The sequence below is a fragment of the Arvicanthis niloticus genome, chromosome 28 (assembly GCF_011762505.2).
Source record: "Arvicanthis niloticus isolate mArvNil1 chromosome 28, mArvNil1.pat.X, whole genome shotgun sequence".
Taxonomy (NCBI): Eukaryota; Metazoa; Chordata; class Mammalia; order Rodentia; family Muridae; genus Arvicanthis; species Arvicanthis niloticus.
Genome location: NC_133436.1, coordinates 17,194,455 through 17,214,126, shown reverse-complemented (window position 1 = coordinate 17,214,126; position 19,672 = coordinate 17,194,455).

The following is a 19,672-nucleotide window of genomic DNA, read 5'->3' as shown; positions in this document are numbered from 1 at the left end:
AAGGCAGCCCCTCACTCTCTTGAGTCTTCTCATGAGCTCCCAGCATCCCCTCTGGATTCTGTCAGTTTCTGCAGACTGGTTTCTTTTGTGTGTCTTGATTGGTTAGTTGCCTGGTTTGTTCTTGCAAGCAGAGTCTCACTAGATAAGACCAGGCTACCATCCAATTTGTAGTCCCCCTGTCTCAGTCTCCCATCATGTCTGGCTATCAGGCTGTTTTTAACTGATAAAAGCATTCAGGTTTTAACTGAGGAAGCAAGTGGATGATGGCTTCCTTTCATGGAAACATGGGACTCCTTGGGCTTTGCCTAAGAGTCAGTGGTGCTTCCGAAGGGAGCTCTTATAGCCAGACTTTGAAACAAGTGAAGATGTGCCTGCTGGTGTCTTTGACATGGTCTGTATGTGAAGGCCCACCTTGAGTTTTTGAGATCTAATGAGAATTTTGCCAAAGAATAGGCAGTCTGAACAGGACAGTGATCTGGAAGCCAACTTTAGAGATGACCGTATTGAAAAGAGTGTCACACCGGAACACCTCACAGGAGTGTGTGTCACCATCCTCTATTCCCAGTTGGGGGAACTCGCTGAAACATTAATCCCAGGCCAGTGAGGTGGCTCAGCAGACAGTTGAGTCCCCAGAACCCACATGGTAGGAGATGACCAGTTTCCCGAAGTCGTCTTCTAACTGCTCTACGTGAGTATGGTGTACTCCCGTGCACACACACACAAACACACACAAACATACAAAGTTAAAGGCGGCTGTTACCTTCTGTTACCATGTCTAATATACAGAGACCCATGTTGCACGTTTTGTAAACAAAAGTGAAATTATTAAGTTGCCATTTTTACTTTTTAGGTTTGTTTTTTTTTTTTTCCAAGCGGGTTTTTATGTAGCTACATCAAGGATAGGGCTAAGATTGTGGATGTGAAGCCCTGGGGTTAACAGGATGGCTCAGCAGGTAAAGGCACTTTACTGCTGCCAAGCCTGGGGACTCGAGCTCAATCCCTGGGACCCACATGGTGGAAGGACACACTGACTCCCCAAAGTGTTCCTCTGACATCCACATTATGCCATGTGTGCCCCATGCATACACACACACACACACACACACACACGGTAAGAGGTCAGCTGGATTTGGTTTTTTTTTTTTTTTTTTTTTTTTAAGATTTATTTATTTTATTCCTATGACTACACTGTTGTTGGTCTTCAGACATGCCAGAAGAAGGCATCGGATTCCATTACAGATGGTTGTGAGCCACCATGTGGTTGCTGGGAATTGAACTCAGGACCTCTGCAAGAGCAGTCAGTGCTCTTAACCACTGAGCCATCTCTCCAGCCGGTCAGCTGGATTTGTAATCAGTGTTGTGTCCACCAATACACAAGACCCTAGATTTATTCCCTGCAAAAGTAAGGGACATAGAGACTGGTAGTTGTTAATGGTGATGATTCTTTTTGTTTGTTTTGTTTTTTAAGTTTTCTGAGATAGGGTTTCTCTGTGAAGCCCAGGCTGTCCTGGAATTTGATTTGTAGACCAGGCTGGCCTTGACTCGAAAGATCCATCTGCCTATGTCTCCTGAAGGCTGGGGTTAAAGGCATGTGCCAACTCTGGCAGTGGTGGTGATTGTTACTCTGAAAGCCAAGTAATGTTTCTAACATCTATTTAACCTCACCAGGAGTGCATCCTTTTGGAGCTTCATGTATTTTCTCATGGTAGCAATCTTATAAATGATAGGTTCCCAGGCTAGACCACTAATGGAATGCTGATATGAGCAGAGTGGGAGCCATAAATGTAACAATGGCATTAATAATTAGTAATTGTTAATTATTAATTATTAATTACTAGCAATGCTATCGTCAGTTACACGGCTTGTGCTGGCGAGAAGTACGTGCCTGTGGACAGTCTAAAACATTCACAAGGTGCCATTTGATATTAAGGTCTCTAAGTTTTGTTACGTCTAATTGATTTTATTTCAAAGCTGGAAATTTGCCTTTTTGTGGGTATGTGTTTGAGGAGCTTCTTGTGTTTTGGATATGATCAGGGTTCTTTAAGACAGGGGCAGGGAGGAGAATTAGAACAGAGAGGAACATGAGAGGATATTTTTATAAAGAAAACTGATCAAGAAAAAAGAAGAAAACTCAATGCCAAGTGTATGATAACCCCGTCTTCCTGTGTCCCAGGAAAGACAGGAAGGGGTTTCAGACAAAGGCAGCAACCATGAGTATACTTGTACATTGAGTCCATGTAACCAAGACCCCATGTAATATGTGGCATGAAACAGGCCTGTGGCTTATTCTAGCAGTTGGCTTGAAGTCCTAATTACTACCTTTGTGGTTTTAATAAGTCTTTCCCATGGCCTTGTGCGAAACTGCCAGAGCCGTCTCGGCACAGAGCAGAAAGTACGCATTTATGGCACTTGTGACTCCAGACAGCCAAGCTTTGTTGAGCTAATGAGAGGCACACCTGGCATTTCCCTGCAGCAAAGAGTAAGTGAATTTTGTCACGGTCATGAATGACCGGAAATGTAAGTTGCTACATTTCTAATGGCCAAAGTACAGCCTTTTTAGGCTTTCCTCATGTATCGTTTCCCCGACCACCCCCAACCCCTGTAACTACAGCCTGTCTCCTCTCCGTCCCTAGTCAATAATGCACTTGCCGGGGAGTGTGCTGTCCTCCTATTTGCGTTTTGAAAGCCCAACTGCAATTCTCTAGCACGGGAACCTGACAACCCTAGAATCAGGTTCCGGCAGAGCTTTCCTGTGCCATTCCGTGGGTGAGATTGTTTGATTACGTAATGGCTCCCTGGCTGCTCTTTCAGGTTCCAATGGGCACAATACTGAGTCCAAGAAAAAAAAGCTCCCTTTCAACCTCAAAGAATATAATTTAGTGTTAGCATTTTCCTTCTTCCTACTCTGGACAAAGCAACTGTGTCTTCCCTAATACTCTCCATTTCTGAGGGTCCAGCTGCCCCTACCACATCTTAGAAAATAACGCTCAGCAAGGGATTCGGGGTGTGCTGGTTGACCAGGGAAGCAGGCTATGGCTTGGTTTCTGGACTTGCACACTGTGTGCTTCTGATTCCATGCTAGAACATGCGGGAGCTGTTCCACCAAGCGGTCATCAAATAGATGATGAGGTGCTGTGGGCCCAGCTGACCTCCGTTACCCTGTCCAGTGGTTGTCCGTTTCCGTTTCTGTTTCTTTTCTCTTTAATCTGTACATTTACCTCCAGGCTATTTTGTCATGCTCCTAATGTTTCCAATTCAGCTTTACTCTTTTTTGGTTTGAGTCTTCCATCCTGCAGGGGCTCTCGGCAACACACCTCAGCTTGTATCTCCTCTCTGCGTCTGTGTCACCCACAGGAACCAAGGAGAGAGAGCGGTGCTGTTGCTCACATAACGTGCAGTGACTGATATTGAGAGAGCTCTGCATCTCGGTTCACTTTGGAGGTCTGCACCTTGCAGCTGTGTCCAGCCTGGGCCTGCAGGCCACACAAACCACAGGATGACTATGAATGGCGACCAACACAAAAAAAACGTAAACTTACTCCAAACATTAGGTGGTTTGTTGTTGTTTGGTTTTTGTAACTCAGTTTTGAAGTTTTCAGGCATGAACTTTGAACTTTACAGATGACATCATGTCAAGATGCTGACCACTTATTAAGTGGCCATTGATATCAGCTGCTTAGCTTGGTAGTGATGATGCCAAGCATAAGTGACACACACCCCCCCCCCAAGATTCTACAAGGACATAATCCCGTTCACTCAGGCCTTGTGACCAAATTACCTTGCAAACGTCCCATAGGAGCTCTGGTGATCAGATTTCAAAGTCTGACTTACAGTAAAGACACAAACATTAGTCCATAATGTATAGAAGTTTAAAACCATAAATAATTTTTTTAAAGAAGGTTTAACAAAAGAAGTGTTCACTATGCAGAACAAACACCCATGAGAAGAGTACCCCCCATGGGGTGGGTGGTTCAGAAGCATACAAGTCACCAACCAGAAATCCCATAGGAATCAGCAAATAGAGGATAAGGCCCCAGCCCATGGGCAAGTAGAAAGCAGAGCCCCTCCTGCCGAGGAACAACCATGATCTTTCCTGTCGCTAACATGTCTTATGTAAAACTTCACTTGCATTAATAGTACATAATAGTATATAAACCAGTCCCTCCACTATGTCTACATGAGTTATATCCAGTTTCTAGAACTGTCCACATGAATACTGCAGCAAATACCCAGATCCCTGGAACCGTAGGCTTCCACTCACACAGGATGGCTCTTATAGGTTGCGGAAGGAGCCTCACCACCCCGCTGTGTGACAAATAATAATAATAATAATAATAATAATAATAATAATAATAATAATAATAATAAAATTCTAAGTTTTCCTTTCCTAGTCCCAGCTCCTGAAATGACTTCTCTGAGACTAATTATTTATTATTAAACACCTAGGCCATAAGCTTTGGTTCATTCTCTGACTAGCTCGCAACTTATTTAACCCATACGAACTATTCTGTGTCTTCCACTTGGAGGGTTACCTCCCCTCAATCTCTGCCCCCTTCTTCCTTTGAGTCTTCCTCAACCCTCTCTGCGTCTTGCTCTAATCTCTACCCCTCCATCTCTCTCTGCGTCTCCTCTTATCCTCTCACTATTTCCCAGAGTCTTCTCTGTTCCTGTCAGTGTCCCACCTACTATTTCCTGCCTCAGCTCATTGGCCATTGGTTTTTTTTATTGACAGATGATGTTTATAAGAGATTCTTTCTACACCTGTGCTCATAGCCCTGCACAACCAGTCTTGGTTCTCGCTCGGGGAGGGAGATGGGAATGCTCTGGGCCGGGCATCAGGCCTTCTTAGAGTGGGTTCTCTTCACAAATCCGCTCCTCACCTTTGGTTGTTCTGTTTCCAAAGTCCTTCCATTAAAACACAAAAATTTGAGCAAGCCAGCGGTGGCGCAGCTGCTTAGGCGCCGGCCTGTAGAGGGCAGCTGTGCTCTTCTCCCCGAGTTCGAATCCCGCTGTCTCTCCCTCTTCCCGTGTGACTCTCTAAGAAAAACACAAAAATTTGTCAATTATTCTATAGCTAAAATACGACAGCCTTTGCTCCCTGAATAATAGCATGAAGCCTGCCCATCAAGTCCCCAACCGTGAACCGTGATCAGAGGGTTCAGCTCATCACTAGAGTTAAACCCTCCCTTAGAACTTCCATTGCAGATTTATTCAGAGTTACAATATCTAGGAGATATAGAGGCAGGAAGACCAAGACTCCCAAGTCCTCCACAGTTACTTAAGGAGTTGGGGGCCATGCAAGATTACATGAGACTCTGTCTCAGAAACGAACTCAAATTCAGAGAACAAATACAATTCCAAGTGTGTGTGCTTTTCATGGGGGAAAACAAAACAAAACAAAACAAACAACTGACCTCGCTCCCTTTTCAGGCTTCTATCTTTTGTGCTGGAGAAAGCCCCTCATGCTTATTCATAGCTAAATGCTCAAGAATTTAGTCTTGGTTGGTTCTAGTTTTAGCTGGACACTGCTGCTGCTGTTGCTACTGTAGCTGAGGTAGGCAGGCTCAAAGTCGGGGCTGCCTCCGTACCTTGCAGGCTGGAAACTTTGCCCCAGATCCTACATCGGCTGCCTCTTCCACTGTGGTCTGCCAGATCGCACTCGCCTCCTTCCCCCTGCTTAAGTTGGATGGAGTCCTGCAGCTGACATCACTTCTCGTTTCTCTCTCCTGCACTCTGTCTGCGTGCCCTCTAACAGGGAAGGGAGAGAACACGGCGCCTCAAAACCACAATCACCTTCCACATTAAACTCAGCGATGGGAAGGAAATGATGCCCGCGCTCTTCCTCCAGGCTCCGAGTCCTTGCTTTCTTCCCACGTGCACACACAGACACGCCCGATGCTGTCTTCAGACAGTGGCTTGATATGCGGCCTGAGCCCCCGAACTGCTGACTAAACAGAACGGAAGTCAAGCAGGGAAAAATTCAAATACAGACAGCATAATTACAAGGGAACATTTTAGGTTGAAAACATTGCTTGGCCGGAAAAATTGAAAGAGAAAAGCTTGAGCAAGCTCTTCTCAATCCGGCCTCCAGAAACATAGTCTTACAAGGTCAATATTGTTATGGCCCAAAAGCGGAGGGTTTCCATACTGATTCACTCCAAAAGACAGCATCAGTTGACGCTAGGAAAAGATCCCTGGGGAGAGGACTCCCAGTCCTGCATTGTATATTCTGGAAACTGAAGTGATCTGTGTCCACATGCTACCTGTCAGGGCCATGCCAGAAGCTACAATGTGAATATCTAGACAGAGCTGTTCCCTAGGCTGCACGAGAATGAAGTCCTTCCTCTCCAACCTCACAGCTAAATTAAAGCACGAGAGTTTGAGTTAGACCATCCTTGCTCAACTTCATAAAGCTGTAATGAGAAAAAATGCATGGTAACCAGAGCAGTCTAGATTCAACCAGGTCAAAATAAATAAATAAATAAATAATCTTCTAGCCGCAGGATAACTCTCAGGAGACCAGTTTCTCAACGGTGACTCCAGGTCTCGAACTTCAAATTGCTCCCAATCTGTAACTGTGTCTGCCCAGTAAAGTGGAGAGAGAAAGCAATATGCCGGGTATAAGAAATTTCCCTGAGTCTAAACTGAGGTCTTATGAAAGGCTGCTGTTTTTCCAAGATTTTAATAGACCCTCATCCACTAAAGACACCACCCAGAAGCAGAGAGTCCAAGTGGGAGAGGCATCTCTAGTGCACCCGGTGAACTAGCTTGAGTCCAGTTGGGGGCGTGGCAGACCGGACGACGGTGGCACACGCCTTTAATCCCAGCACTTCAGAGGCAGGGGCAGATAGATCTCTGGGTTTGAGGCCAAACTGGTCTACAGAGTGAGTTCTAGGAGCCAAGGCTACAGAGAGAAACCCTGTCTCAAAACAACAAAAGAGTTAGGGAAATGGGACTGGAGAGGCGGCTCCGTGGGTTAGAGCTCTTGCTGTTTTGCAGAGGACCTGATTCAGTTCCCAGCATCCACATGGTGGCTCACAATCTATAGTTCCAGGGGAGTCAACACCCCTGAGTGGGAGCCCCAGGTACGTGTGTAGTGCACGTACGTACACTCAGACAAAACACTCAGACACATAAAAATAAATAGTTTTAAAAAGTTATTTAAAAATAAATTTATTTTTATTTATTATTGTATTTATTTATTATCATTTATTATTTTATTTATTATTTATTTTATAAATGGAGTGTTTTAAAAATTTATTTAAAAATTAAATTTATTTAAAAATAAATAAATTAAAGAGTGTTTTAAAAAGCAAGAGGGGGTCCCATGCTGGGATTAAAGTGTGCAGCACCACACCCCACTACTGGTCTGAAGTTGTCTTGTTTTGGCTCTTTGAGATTACTATGTAGTCTGGGCAAGTCATTGCTTCCAACTTTGTTAATCCTTCTCACTACCTTCCCCATCTTGTCCTCTCCCATCTTGCTGGTCCCTTCTGCTCTTGTGACACATAGATTCCATTACCTCTGTTAGTATTCCGTCTAAACTCCACCTCCCCAGTTACCTGGCAACAGCCAGGTATGCTCCTCCCCACAGTTACCTGGCAACTGCCAGGTAGCCTGATCCACTATAAAAGGGGCTGCTTGCCCCCTCCTCCCTCTCTTGCCCTCTTACTCTCTTACTCCCGCTCTTACACCCTCTCTCTCTGTCCCCTCCCCCCTTCCTCTCTCTCCACGTGGTCATGGCCGGCCTCTACTTCTCTTCTCTCCCCACCTTTGCCCTTTCCCCTGAATAAACTTTCTCCCCCTTGGAACCGCATGGGCTGGAGTGGTCTGTTCTGAGCTGCGGTCGGACTTCTTAAAACAACAACAACCTCTCCTTGTCTCCCACTCTCCTTTCCTTAAATCTCTTCTCCCCCCTCATTCTACCCTCATGTCATATATATTTATATACATACACACACATACACATGCATCATATACATACACATACATATACGGGTGCTAGGAACCAAACTTGGGTCCTCTGGACAAACACACCTTTTGTTGCTGTTGCCGCTGTTATTGATGATGATGACGATGATTTTTGTGTATGGGTGTTTTGCCTGCATGTTTGTGAGTTAGTAGCATGCCTGGTGCCCACAGAGGCCAGAGGAGGCCTTTGGAACTGGAACTGCAGACAGTTCTGGGTCACCATGGGGGTGCTGGGAACGGAACCTGGATCCTCTTGGAAGAGCATCAGTGCTCGGGAGCACTGAGCCATCTCTGCCGTTTCCCCCGCAGTTTTACTCTGGTCCATGTGGATATCCAGTTTCCCCCGCATGGCATACTGAAGAGGCTCTCTGTTCATCAGTGTATGCTCAAGATCAGGTGCCTGGAGCCACGTGTGCTCATTTCCGTTGCTCTGCACATCTTCCTGTCCAAATCTTGATAATCACCTTGCAAATAACAAAGATGAAATGACAAGGCACAGACAGCACCCTGCGCAGTGGCGCGACTCGGGAAGCATTCAAGAAACTACAACAGGAAGGAGTTTGCCACGGTTTTCTGTGCTCTGGTCCATAGTTTCCTCTGTTCCGGTCCTCGCTCCCAGCTTCGCGGCTCATTCCTGCATGGGATATTTACTAGAACCGCTCTCCTGCTTGTTCCTCACACTGATTCTTCTCCTGTACGGTAAAATTATGTCCCACCCTTTATCAGCTGCTCTGTCTTTGTTTTACCTGGAAGTGGCAAGTCCCAAGGTGTTCTGGGTCAATCAATCCCAGTGTCTAAGATCTGGTCCCATGATGCCATGGGATCAATGAAAGTGGCCAGCAGACCAGCAGTGGAGCGTGCACCTGATGCAGACTTACTGGTAGAAGCTCGTCTTGGGTGGCATTAAGACCAGATCATCCTTGGCAAGTGAGCACGGAAATGTCAGCGCGAAGAAGAGTCAGGACACAAGGAACCGCATTAACCGGAATCCCTGGTTTATCTGAAGCTGACTCCGAACTCGTAGCAGGGACAGCAGCTCACCCCACTTACGGTTTTATCCATTACAATATGCTGAGAAACCATTGGGAGAAAATTCAGCAAGTATCCTTGGGAGTGGGCATGACAGTTAAGGCACAAGATGCCACGGCATTGGGGTTTTGGTTTTGGGTTATTTGTTTGTTTGGGCTTTTTTAATAAAATTTTTTCACACAGTATATCCTGATCACAATTTCCCTCCTCCCAGGTCCTCTCCACCTCCACACCCATCCAGGGCCACACCTTCTTCTTCTTCCTCTTCTTCTTCTCCTCCTCCTCCTCCTCCTCCTCCTCCTCCTTCTTCTGTCTCTTTAAAAAACAGGCAAATCTATAATAATAATAACAACAGAATTTTTTGAAGCATAAGAAACACACACACACAAAAAGCAATACCCATAAAAACACAAAATCAGAAACCAAAAGACTAATACTTTTTTAAAAATGGATAAACAAAGCAATATGAGAACAAAAAAATATCAACGATTTTGTTTTGTTTTGAACATCTCTGCAAGGGGTCTTCCCTTAACTGCGATTTGTATGCCCAGTAAGACTCCACTGAAGAAAATTAATTTTTTTTTATAAGCAGATGTCAGTTGGAGATAACTTCCTGGTTAGGGATAGAAGATTATGTCTACTTTCTCTCTCACCACTGGGGCCCTGTCTAGCTTAAACCTGTGCAGGCCTCAGGGTTTCTCAGTGTAGCCCTGGCTATTCTGGAACTCACTCTGTAGACCAGGCTGGCCTCGAACTCAGAAATCCACCTGCCTCTGCCTTCCACGTAGTGGGATCAAAGGTGTGCGCCACCACTGCCCGGAGCCACAGTGGCTCTTAAATTCTGTAAATTACCTTCCTGTGCCACTACCTAACAACTACCAGGTCCGCTTGGCAGACAGACTTAGACTTCAGCCAGTCAGGCCTGAGGAAACTCTGCCCGTTTGTAAATTGTGTCCTTGGTTAGAAAGTTGCACTGAGCAAGAGAGGAGATGGCAGCCAATTTGACCGACAGCAGTGGTTTTCAACATATTCTTAGCAACAGAACTCTTTTTCCAATCAAATCTTTACTTCGAACATATACAACAGCAGAGAAGGGGGCTTGCTAGGGTCATCCTGAGTGACCTCTCTGCCCAGCCTTCTCCTCTTCCCCCATGGCCTGCTGGGAGCATTGACGTCAGCCAATCCTGTAGTAGAGCTTGAGGCTGCTTGCCGGCTTCATTCAGGCCTCCCAAAGGGCTTCCTTCATTCGATGATACCAGAGCCATTCAGTCAAGACATTGGAAGTGGAGAATGAGTGGGGTCGGGAGAACAGGACAGTTGGGGCTGGGATTTTGAAGGAGCTGTGAGGACATGTAGGGAGGAGTCTTCAGGGAGCACAGCATCCAGGCCTGGTGGACTCCCCTGGTCAAGAAACCTATTATACACATCATTTTTTAAAACTAAATTTTTATTTTTTTTCTTGTGTGCTGGTGCAGTGCTGATGGTGGTTTAGGGTTTGTTTTTGATACATTATTTCTACGGAAGAGCAGGAAAAGTGGACGGACACCTAGTAACAGCTAAGCTTGCTTGTTACTAAGTACTTTGGTAATAGCATCAGAGGCCATAAAATATGAGTTACTCTGCTTATATCTAACGATTTATTTTGGGTGAATTCCAGAAAGTTTGGGGCCAAGATATTTTTATGTCTCTAAATATCTTGGCCTAAAGAAGGAGAAATAAATAAATAGTGTGTAACAAACTAAGTAAATTTCTATCTCTCCACGGGGAAAATGGAGTTTCTATCCATATTGTATTTATAAGATCCATATTCTCTGTAGGATGAAAAAATACTCACATGATATTATTATAAGAAAAAAAAATGGAATTTTAAAATTATACCTGCAAAGTGACTTTAACCACACTTCAAAAAACAAAGCACTCACATTCTGAGACATTAGAAGAAAATATATCAAATGTTGTCAGTATCTTTCTCTTGTTGCTTCATTTCTTGGGTTTTCTCCCCTAAAACATGAATCCCCTTGGTTAGGTTCATTTTCCATTTATTTACTCCACACACAGGGTGTGTGTGGAAGCCAAAGGATCAGGAAGGTTCTCGCCTTCTCCCCTTTGAACCTTGAGGACAGAAATCAGGTCTTCCAGCTTGGCAGCTCACGCTTTTGCACACAAAGCCATTTTGCTGTGTGTAGTATTTCTTTCTTTCACATTCAAATGCATGGGGTTTTTCTCTTAAGAAAGAAATGGTAGGAGTTCTTCATTTGGAGCAGAAATGTGTGTGTTTGTGCCTGTAGACACACAGATGGGGGCGGGGAGCAGGAAGCCGACTAGAAACGGTCCATCTTCTGATACCCAATACACGACAGAAAGGCCTGAGGCGTCTTCATAATGTCAAGGCCGGCGTCAGCACCAGTGACTTTTTATGTTTCCCTGGGGAATCTGCAGTCTTGACTTGTATTTCCCAAGACAGAAAGATGAACCAGAGAGACACTCAATAAACCACCAGCAGAGGCGCCTCTGTGAGTGACGGGAACAGAGGAGAAAAACCCCCAACATTGTGAGACACAGCTCAGCCACAACTGGGCTTTCCAGAAACGTCTACTGCCTACACAGCAGCCGCATGGGACTGTTGATGTGTATAATTAATTAAAAATTAAATAAAAATTAAAGTTCAGTTCCTCAGTCACCCTGCTCACATGCGTGTCTCCCAGGGAACAGGGTGGACCCTGAAACTTCCATTGTCAGTGTCAATGAAGAGCTTAACCAGCAGATTCCCTATGCAAAGAGGGCTCAGTACCTCAAAATTGAAATGAGGACGCGGGTGGTGGCACACACCCGGGATCCAAGCACTAGGTATACATAGACAAGGGCCTGCAGCTTCAAAGCAATATGGCCTCCATAGTAAGGTCCAGGCTAGCCAAGAAAGAAAGGAAGAAAGGAAGAAACAAAGACAGAAAACCACTTTGAAGTATGAAAGAATGTTAATCGTTTAAGTTTACTTTCTGTTGCTCCAGGACCCAAAAGCAAGTTGAGTAATGTGGCTTTATATGCTTGGGCCACGGGAAGTGGCACTCGTAGGAGATGTGGCCTTGCTGGAATGGCTGTGGCCTTGTTGAAGGAGGGTTGTCACTGGCTGGATGGGCTTTGAGGGCTCCTATGCTCAAGCTTCGCTCAGCACAGAAAGAGAGGAGCCTCCCCTTAGCTGCTTGTAGGTGATAGTCTCCTCTGACTGCCTTTCCGATCAAGACATGGAGCTCTCAGCTCCTCCAGCACCATGTCTGCCTGGACGCTGCCCTGCTTCCCGCCGTGATGATCATGGACTGAACCTCTGAAACTGTGAGCCATCCCCAAGTAAACGTCTTCTGTAAGAGTTGCCTTGGTCAATGTATCTCTTCGAAGCAATGAAACCCTAACCAACATAAGGAAAAAAACAAGTTTATTTCATCTGCTTCCTCTTCCAGACCATGATCAAGAGAAGCCAGGTCGGGAGCTGAAGCAGAGTCCTTGGAAGAATGCTGTTTACGGACTCAGCCTGCATTCTTATACAGTCCAGGACCGCCTGCCCAGAGGTGGCACCTCCCACAGTGGGCCAGACTCTTCCACATCAATTGAGAAAATGCCCTATGCCCGCAGGCCAATCTAATAAAGGCAATTCCTCAACTGAGGCTCAGATTCCCCAGTGAGTCAACTTGGTAGCCGAGACTAGCCTCAACAATGATGAACTGAGCCCTGGAATCCAAGTTTTAGTCAAACAAAAATCAATGTATGAACAGTGAAAAGTATGAAGGAAAGGAATGTGTTTATAATAATGATATTAAAATTGTAGTAATAAAAAAAAACCCTGCAAGGTATCCAAGAATAATTTCATTAAAATGTGTATCAATATCTGTTTAGAGAAAATTATAAATTATTATTAAATGAAATAACCGAATCCAGCATGGGAGACATTACGATTCCATTTAAACACGTAACTATATTCTCTGGAATTTTCTATATGTTTAAAGTAGTATAGTTTGACGTGAGATATAAAATGAAAATGTATTTAGTTTGCCTTTCTAGTTATCCATGGTATCCACGCTGTTAATTTGTCTGTCAGGTTGTAGTTGTGGCTTTACACAACACGTTCAAGCAACTGCTCCCAGGTCCAGCCATGCTGCAACAGCGACACCTAGTGGTCTCAATAGTGGGATTCATCCTCCTTGCCCCAGCCGGAACAGTAGAGGCTGGGGGAGATGGTCTTTTTATATGATCTGTCTTTTGAATTTTAAGTTCTGTAATACATATGTAGTAGTGTCTCATTAACATTCCATCAGAAAATAAGAATATTGATCACCTTTTCAAATGCATGCTGGCTACCAACAGCGTTTTACATTTTGTTTTATTTATTTTGATGGGAGGGAACTACATACCACAGCGTACTTGTGGAGATGGAGGGACAATTTTATAAAGTCAATATCTCCTTCCATCTTTATGTGTATTCCAGGTACCAAACTCAGGTCACCAGACTTCCATGGCAAATGCCTTTTCCCTGATGAACAGTTCTACCAGCTACGTGTCTTTTTTCCTTAAGCTTTTTATAACTGTGTATATATGTGTGCCTATGTTTGCATACCAGAGGGGATTAGACACCTTGGAGCTTGAGTTATAGGAAGCTATAGATCACCCGATGTGGGTGCTGGGGTCTGAACCCAGGTGCCTTGCAAGAGCAGCAAGCACTCTTAACCGCTGAGCCATCTCCCTTTGGTATTTTTCTTAAATAACGCTATGTATCCATGTTTTTATTAGTCTCCTGATTGGTTTCCAGGGGTTCTCTGTGTATTCTGTACATGTGCTCTCTTCTGAACACAGAGGATTAAAACAAGTGTTTTCCCCACTTGTGGCTGGTCTTGTTCTCTCCACACAGGCATCACATTTTATGTTCTAGATCTTGCTGCAGGCGCTGTGGGTTACAGTCTCATGAGCACATCTAGGGCCCTTCTTGGGTTTGTATAGCATTAGTTTTCACACTGAATCCTGTGATCCATTTTGATTGGATTTCATGGTGTTACAAACAACTTGACTGTAAAAAAATAAAAGTAATAAAATTCTTTTTAAGATTCAACAGCAAATTAGAGCAGGTGAGTCCACACAGAATCTGATACTGATTTGACGCCTGAACTTTTTTTCCTCTCCCTCCCCACACCAAGCTCCAGAGGAGGCTGGGGAGAGGGTGGGGAGGGGGAGAGGATGTCAATCCTCTACCTGGTCTCAGTAACAAATAAATTGTCAGAACCTCGTGGGGCTGTGGGTGGAGGCTTGTGTTTCTCACATCTGCTTTCGTGTGGACACAGAACAGTCATTGCTACATCTGGTTTTAGCAAAGTACTAGATGGCCTAAGGCAGAGGTTCTCAACCTGTGGGTCTCAACCCCTTTGGCAAACACTATCTCCAAAAATATTGCGATTACATTTCATAACAGTAGCAAAATTAGAGTCATAAAGTAGCAACAAAATAATGCTATGAGACAGGGTGGCAGCATTAGGAAGGTTGAGGAGCACTGTCCTATGAGAAAAGCCAAAACAGAGAAAGGTTTTCTGTTTTACTAAGGGGTCCCCTTGGAATCTCAAGAGTTTCCTTCTGCTCAAGTATGACATGAAAGTACTAAGTCATGCAGCCCCTTACAGGCCCAAGGAAGGAATCCTGGGGTTCCTCAGAACTCCCCTGATTCCCCCCTATTTCATAAACCCATCCAGCTTTCCAGAGTGCCGAAGGTCCTTGTTTTGCTTAGAGACTCTTGTAATCCAACAGTATAAATGACAATTATTTTTTAAAATAATAATAATAATAACCATGCACTCTGCTCACTCTCAGCCAGTTGGCAGTGGAGGTATGGGTGCCTAAAAGGAGGGATGAAACCAGAGTGTAGGCCACAGGCCGTTGAAGACAGCAACCCTGGGAGCCTCTTTGAGGACTCTTTTGAGATGGGTCACAGGCCAAGCACTAGGGGCCCTACCCTGGGTGTGAATTGATGATTCCAAGAAATCAGGTCTCTGGTGAGAGAAACATGGAATCACTTGCTCCTAAATCCCTCTGGTAAACAAGCAAAGAGAAACCTCCCAGGGACTGCAGCAGGGCTTGGCCAACATCAGAGTTGTATAACACCATAAATCACTGCATTCGCAACAAACAGATCCTGAAGAATTATTTTGAAAACAACCCCCTTCTCCACTCCCAAAAATCTTCCCTGGAGTTGAACCAACTCAAAGAACACTGGGAGCAAAAAAATGTCTTCCTGGAACATGTCATGTAATAAATACATCCCCTTTTCAACGAATCTACGTTTCTACTTCATAATATATGGTCAACACTTGCACCATTCAACAATATTATCTTTTTTTTGTTTGTTTGTTTTTGTTTTTGTTTTTTGTTTTTCGAGACAGGGTTTCTCTGTATAGCCCTGGCTGTCCTGGAACTCACTCGGTAGACCAGGCTGGCCTCGAACTCAGAAATCCGCCTGCCTCTGCCTCCCAAGTGCTGGGATTAAAGGCGTGCGCCACCACAGCCCGGCTCAACAATATTATCTTAACCATTTACCACATTGCATTCATTGAATGAGCTGTATTTTCACTAAGTCTTCCACTCTTCGGAGTCATAAGTCAATCAGCACCTCTCTCTGGTCACCACAAATGGCTTCTGAATGCCCTTCTTTGAGCCTTCTGGGAGCTCAGTAGGAGGCGCCTTCCTGTCCCTGCCCAGGAAGTGAAGTGCTGTGGCCTGCCTAGTTAAAGCCAATGTCACAAGGAGCTCCAGAACTTTCTCTAACATTGCCTCCCTTGTCCTGACTGACCAGGCTGTTGGAGAAACCAGCGTAAAGCAGAAGCTACACCCTTCAAGTGTGTGTGGCCTGCTTGGGGAAGTCTGGCTTAGCTACAAAGAAGAATCCAATAAAGAAAAGCAATCATCAGAAGCAGAGCCATTGCAAGGGTGCCCTGAAGCAGCGTGGAAATGTGGAAATGAAAAACTACCCAGAAAAGATAGCTTTGAAGGAGCCTGAGGAGATTCTAGTGCTGTTAATTGAGGAATTGTGGAGTATAGCTGAAGAAACATGAGGGAGAGACGAAGTGAGGGAAAAGAGCAAGGAAAGTGAGAGAAGAGTCATGGTCAAGCAAAGCATGGAGTCCAGAGGACTCACAAACAAGTGGTTCTGAGTGGAACGAGACCCGGAGGAAATGAGAAATGGAACCAGCAGCAGAGAGGGGAGGGGACAGCAAGAGCGAAACCTCTACAAAAAAAGCCTCGCTCCCTTCCTGTGCTGCCCAAGCCTTGAGGAGAAATGCTTTCTGACTGCCTCTCTCAGAAACGGCCTAACTCTGGACCCTGGTGTGACTTACCATCACACAAATACTATATTCAAGAGTCATTTGATAAAATCAGAATTATCGTGAGTAAGTGCAACCAGTTAGTCGTGTTCAGCATCCATCAATAACTCAGTACCAGCCAGGAACTCATGATCAGTGACAATCACTCAGTATCAGCCAATCAGATAATCAATGTCAGCCACTCAGAGTCAGCCAGCCATAATTCGTGTCCATAGACCAATGAATCAATGCCAGCCAGCTGGCGTTTGTCATTGCCTCATTTGAGCCAGTCAGTGAATCAGAACAGTTTGTCCTTCTGTCAGTTGGTCACCATCACTGTCAATCAGTCCTTGTCCACCAGTCAATGACGTAGTCACTGTCAGTGAATTAATGTTAGCTTACTGAAATGTGTTGGTGCCAACTACTGTTGGTGTTCATCAGTCTGTGTCAGTGGGTCATGACTCAGTGGGTGTCAGTCAGTGTCTATCAGTCAAGCAACACCAGTCACTCTCAGTCAGCCGGCCAGATTTAAGCATGGCGTTCACAGGTTTCTGACTGCTTGCCCGCTGTCTTTCTGTTTTTCTCAGCACCTTTTCTGTGTCTGAGACCTGGGGCAGGTATCCCTCCTCCACGTGTCTCCAGGAACTCACAGCAAATTAATTACCCAGCGGGGTCAGGCCCATTGCCCTTCATGTCCATCTGCTCAGCCTGTACACCCACCCTCTCACTCCATCACCCTTAGCCGCTGTGACCGTGAGTTTCCTGAACTCTGAAACATCAGCCCCAAAGAGCCTCTTCCACAACCGTAGGGCTGTTTGATGGTATTCTACTGAAGGGTTCATCTGGCTCTGATCCCAAAATTGGCTCAAGGACTAGGATGATGCTCCAAGTTCTATTGCAGCAGAATTTTCTGCTCAGCCCTGACTGTGAATGAGCAGATATGAAGGTCACCAAGTAGGACAAGAAGTTGCTAGGGACATCATAAGGCTTGGCTCCGTCCTCAGGGTTGAACATAGTGATGGGCATGTGTTCTGTCTGTCTGTCTGTCTGTCTGGACAACAGCCCTCTATCTGTTTGAGGAATCTGCTCCCCTCCTTCCAATGTCCACCCACCCTGTATGTAGGTTTGTGACGAAACTAACCCTCACAATTTACACCCATGTGCTAGCCAGAGCTGGGTGTGAGATCCAGGCTGATTGGTTCAGGAATGAGTATGTGACCCATGTTGGGTCACTCAACTTTTCCCCAGGATTTTTTCAAGGCGGCTTCTTGAATCTTCAGCTGAAAGGGCATGTGCTTGAACCTGCCTGCAGAATAGCTCTCACTGTCTAGAGGAAAGCCTAGAAGAAAACAATAAGGTAGGAAGAAGGAAAGAAAGAAAGAAAGAAAGAAAGAAAGAAAGAAAGAAAGAAAGGAAGGAAGGACGGAAGGGAGGGGTCGGGGGGACGGAGGGAGGGAGGGAGGGAGAGAGAGAGAGAGAGAGAGAGAGAGAGAGAGAGACAAACAAAGAAAGACAATCAAAGAAGCAGATCCAAAAGGAAACAGAGAAGAGACACCTGGCAGACTTTGCAGCCTCAAATGTTGCCTTCACCTCTGGCCTCCTGCCATTTGGTTCTGTAACCCAGGGTGGCAGCCAAGGAACCTTGCCTAATATGGTGTAATTGCTGCCAGGTGTGGGTAGCTCATGCCCATTGGGATGTGGATTATTCCCTGTGTGTTTGCTCAGATCTCTTGACTTCTGCACTCTAGGAGCCTGTATCAGACCTGGGCAGGCAAAGACCTCCTGGGAAGGACCGCACATCCTCAACCAGGAGCCTAGTGCCTGCTCTGGATGCCCACGACTTGTGTTGTTGTTGTTGCTGTTGGGTTTGGCTATAAAGTGTGTGTGTGTGTGTGTGTGTGTGTGTGTGTGTGTGTGTGTGCTGTGCATGTGTGCATGTGTGCTTGCATGTACACACATACTCTAAACCACACATTCTTGTGTGTTTATGTGCATGCTTGCATGCATGTGTGTGTGTGTGTGTGCAGGTGTATGTGTGGTTTAGAGTGTATGCATGTGTATGTATGGTTTAGAGTGTGTGTGCATGAATGTGTGTGTGTGGTGTGGTTTAATGAGTGTGTGCATGCATACTTGAAAGTGCATGAACACTCTAAACCACACATGCTTGCATGTATGTATGTGTATACGTGTACGTGTATATGTGTGGTTTAGAGTGTGCGCGTGTGCATGGGTGCTTTAGAGCATGCATGCATGCATGAGTGTGTGTGTGTGTATGCGTGCGTGCGCGAGTGCTCATGCACGCATGTGTGTGTTCATGTGTGTGTGTGTGTGTGTGCACTCAAGTGATGGAAGCTGACCTTTTTCACCCAGTGTTTTGCTGTGAGCTCACCCTGGGTGCTGAGAATGCTCTCTTCGTGCCTACCTTCTTTTTAGAGTTCCATAGAAGGTGTCCTGTGCAGTTAGACAGGACTCTGTACTTAGAAGAGCCCTGGACTTGGTTTAACACTCTGCTGTCACCATCTTGAAATTCGTAGAAAAAAAAAAAAAACCAACAACAACAACAACAACAAAAAAAACCCTATGCTTTTATTGTGCACAAGACCCCATGGATTACGTACCTGATGCTAGCTCCATGGAGCCCCTTGTGGCAGGATTTGTGATGCCCACGAACCTCTCCAAGTCCCTCAATCCTGTATCTCCCTTGTTCCTTAAAGTCCCCGCCTCTCCCTAAGATCTCTGCCGACCCCTTCTACTCCCAGAGGGGACTTTTCTCCCAGCCGCTACCAGCCCCTGTGGCTTCATCCAAACTACCCACGCCAGCCAACATCTGGTCCATCTGACTTCACATCATACCAAAGCTGGGATTCCCTTTACTTAGAAGAGTACTGAAATAAGCAGTTTTTCTTGCTTCTCAACACTTAAATGCTGAGATTCAACCTCAAACCTTCCAGTTGTAGCTTCTGGGGAAAGTACAGCCTGCCCCCTCTGGGGCACTGAGAACTCCCTCTGCTTCCGGGTTTCGCAGAGGGCGCTAAACTCCGGAATCTCTGTGCTGTACCTGGAATGGGGGCCAGGTCTAGGAAACTGACGAGCGCCTGTGGTCTTGGGAACAGCCTGCTCATTAACTTGGGATGGGTCCAGCTACTTCCGGGGGAGGGTCAAGGTAAGCTCTAACATACCACAGCTGTACCACCACCCCCCCCACCCCCAAGGAAGGGGGTACAGAGAATGGACATTAGCCAAGACTTCTCACCCATCCTATTAAACTTGGAGAAAAGGAAAAAAAAAAAAACAGTGGGGAAAAGAACTGACAGGAGAAATCAATACGGTTTGACAGTGGA